At 36.5% G+C, this 3,856-nt stretch overlaps 1 long non-coding RNA gene across 1 annotated transcript; it reads left to right on the top strand.

Moving 5' to 3' along the window:
* Nucleotides 1-1,668: 1,668 nt before the first annotated feature.
* LOC141609460 (uncharacterized) lies at nt 1,669-3,856 on the top strand. Its single transcript, XR_012527432.1, has 2 exons — nt 1,669-1,853; nt 3,575-3,856. It is a non-coding gene; the product is annotated as an uncharacterized LOC141609460 (long non-coding RNA).

Below are 3,856 nucleotides of genomic sequence, written 5' to 3'. Positions count from 1 at the left end.
GTCTGGACAAAAAATTTCTTTGTCCAGGCCCTTTTTCGACATATTTTTTTTGTTTTATTTTTTTTTAAAGAAAATTAATAATTTCCGTCTTAGATTAGTTTTAAGCGCGGAGATCGATAATCGCTAATCTGTTCGTCAAATCATAAACTTGAAACGTAATTAAAACGTAAACATATCTCTTGAACATCGTTACTACCTTGATCGTTGTTACCGTCATTAGTTAATATGATTAAAACCGTTTTAATCGAAAATTTCGTAAATTAAATTACGATTTTTTTCCGAAAAACCGTCTTTTTTTTAGAAAGATTTTAGAGAGAGATAAGGGGGGGGGGGGGAGTTAATGAGAGGGCAATATTGGAAAGATGTGTTAATAGTCGACGATAAACGGAATTACTTTTTTCACATACGAACTTTACTCTTTCACATACATTTTTTTCATAAATTTTCCATAACATACCCTTTTACTAAACCAAACCTGATCAAATAAACCTTTTTTCCTATAATCAAATTTAATTGTTCTAAAAACTTGAATAATACTCCCTCTTATTCGGGGTTTTCTTCCCTTTTGATGTGCGCACGGGAATTAAGGGTAGGAGTATTATATTAATAAATGATATGAGTGGGGTTTGGTGATTGGAGAGAGGTAAGAATAATTAGGATTAAATATTAATAAAGGAGATGTGTGAGGTTTGGTGATTAGAGAGAGGTAGAAATATTTAAGGTTAAGTATTAATAAAGGTGATGGGTGGGGTTTGGTGATTGGAGAGAGGTGGAAGTATATTAATAAAAATTTCCCAAAATTGAAATAGGAAAGAAAACCTGAATAATCCGTTTTAAGAAATAGGGAAGAAACCCGTGAATAGGAGGGAGTAGATTACAATTCTCCAATTAGTGAATTAATTATGTTGTTTATCAATTATTTATATCTTTTGTTGAAATTATTAGGGTTTGTTAATTAGGGAAACCAATTGTTTTAGTTTTTATCAATGAAGGCTTGGTGATTTGAGGTGGTTGATGATCTGGGTGGTGGACGGTGCTTATGGGTGGTGCGACGTCAGGGGGTGGTGTGTGAGGGCGGTGTTTGAAGGTGGTGCGTGAACATAGTTGATGCGTTGGTGGTGCGTGACGGTGACTGAGGGTGGTTTGTCTGGTTGTCTGGGCATGGAGACTAGGAACGGTGGCTTATGCTGGTCGGCTGGGATCTGGGAATATGGTGGTGGTGGTTAGGTGGGGGTAGGGTGGTACTTGTGTTGTTGTTAGTGCGTGAGGGTGTTGTTGTATTATGGGTTTTTTTTTTTTGTCTATATTTTTTTAAATCATAACTAGTTTGGAACAATGTCGGCCGGCGATTGGATTGACCGGAACTAGGAGGGTGTTGAACGGAGGTGGTGTTGGTGGTGAAGGGAGATGAGGGAAGGGAGAAAACAAACTAATTGAGTGAGTGAATGAAAAAAAATAATAAGGGTAAAATTGTAAAATCGTATTGTGAAATAGTAAAATCCGTATGTGAAAAAGCAGTCCCTTAATAAAAGCGTCGACGATATAACACGGTCGATTATAAAACGGGTCGGGTATAAGTGTATAACCATTTGATGAATTCTATGTTAGACACTTGAACAAACTACCGGGATTGAACCAACAAAAACCCCAAACATAAAACAAACAATCAGAATTTGACAAGTCTAGTCTAAAATCTAAAAGAGAAAAAAGCGAAAAGAATGGGAGGTGGAAGTAAGGTAGGAGAGTGGGTTTTTAAAGGGTTTACGGCTGCATTGGGTTTGACCACCATTTATCTCACCGCCACTTTCTCCGTCAATGTCTACCGTGGCCTCTCTTGGCACAACGCTCAATCGGTACCCCCTTTTGATCTTTCTTTCCTTATCTAATACATACCCATTTCATTTGTTACCTTGATTCTTTCATCCGTTTACCTTTGATTAAATTTCCGTCATAATGAATATAAAAGGTAAACAAATGAGTGAGAGACTAAGAGTATTTATTTCTTTTTGGGTAATTGTGTGATGTTTACATGAACTTGATATATGTGGGGACTTAATTATAAATCTGTGTAATTTCTTCTTGTATATCTCAAGCTTTGATTTAGATTTACTATGTCATGTTTGATCGTCTATTATATATGGCTGAAATCTGAAGAACTTAGGAATTAGGATTAGAAATATGGAGCAAATAAAATAGATATTCATTCAGGAACTTTATGACCAAATTTTGCTTCGTTTAGTTTATTTACTTTATTTATGATTAAACTATGTCGAATTTTCATGAAAGCTGGGATGGGAGCGCATTTACCACAACAGTTTATGGTAAACTAGCTACGCTAGTCGCTAATGTGTACCATACTCGATTCTCTTACTAAGCAAAGCTGCTAATAGCCCCTGACTTCCCTTTTTAGATGTCTACACTTGCCTCTTGTTAGGACAGAGGGATTTGAAAGGAAAGAGAATGGAAGAAAAGGAATAAGAATAGTTTGGTTGCCGAGTTGAGTAGGTGGAAGGAAATGGTGGGGATTTGGAAAGATTTGGAACTATAGTTCTTCCAGATTAGGAAGGATTTGGAAGGAATGCATTTCTTTCCCTCCCCATTCCTTCCCCTTTTGTTCTATATCAATAGTTCAATACCATATCCAAAGAGTTGGGCCATGGCAGCTCTATCCTATTGGACCCAATAGGAGGTCTTGTGTGTTTAAGGTCAAGATCTAATATGGGGTGCCTCCAGTCTCTTAGAGGCAAATTTAGGAAGCGTAGAACATGCAATTCTGAATTGTGTCTTGCTATTTTAGGTTGTGGATTGAACGGCATGCGAGATTGTTTGGTACCTATAGTAGCAATGTTACCATAAGTTCTTTCCAAATGTGAATGAAGATAATATTGAAATGTGTAATTCATGTCCTTGTATTCAGAATGGCATTTGTGTGAATCACGAGTTTTCCTTTGCCACGTAATTCTAAACTATTCATCTATATTCTGAAGATTAACCACACTTCTGCAATTTAGCATCTTTTGTCTAACAATAGTTTAAGCCGTTCGCAAGACCTCTTGGGAATGTTTCATCCTTTGTTGTCTAGTACAGACTACATAGTACCGCTCTGAACTTCTGATGATATATTAATGTTGTTTTGTGTTCTCCTTGGCTGGTATATAGTTATTTGAAGACCAACAATAGTCAAAGCTTACATCTCCAGAAAAGTAGTTATGCTACTCTGCAACTGAGACATGAAGATAATATCATTAGTTTGCTGTAGCTACCTCAAATTGTGGTTGGCTCTGTAGCAAAATAAATTGACGGACCTTATGTGAGTTAATGATGAGTTTAAAGTGTAACCTCTCTATCTAAACACGTTCAAATACATATCATACTCAGTGAGTCACTGTCCATTGAATCTCAAGATGGTCGGTCGTCTTTGTTGTTCCTTCTGTTATTGGAAATATACAGTCATGGCTAGCCAATGGAAGGTGTATTCGACACTATGTTTGTATCGCTTTGCTCTTGTCTAATGTGTACTACGCTCATATACATGATCCATTCTGTTTATTGCTGAATATTTTGCTATTTGCAGAAAATGAACAAGGAAGAGCAAAATGGTCAAGAAAGCACCGCATGAGATTTGTAGCTGAAATTCCGACCACAAATGTTTTTCTTCCTTTTCCTTGTTAGTTGAAGTTCTTTTTTGGTAAAGAATATACGGAGTATTTCGTAAATGTTAAGAAAACCATTAGTGTTGTACCTTCTGACTTGATAAGGCAAGAATGTTGGATCTCAAAGAATGTATCCGAATGATGTTTTACCATTATTGAATGCTTACAGTTTACCCTATGGGGTGAGCTGCTTTTATGCTTGA

This window comes from Silene latifolia, chromosome 1, assembly GCF_048544455.1.
Source record: "Silene latifolia isolate original U9 population chromosome 1, ASM4854445v1, whole genome shotgun sequence".
NCBI lineage: Eukaryota > Viridiplantae > Streptophyta > Magnoliopsida > Caryophyllales > Caryophyllaceae > Silene > Silene latifolia.
This window is presented reverse-complemented; position numbering and strand designations above follow the sequence as displayed.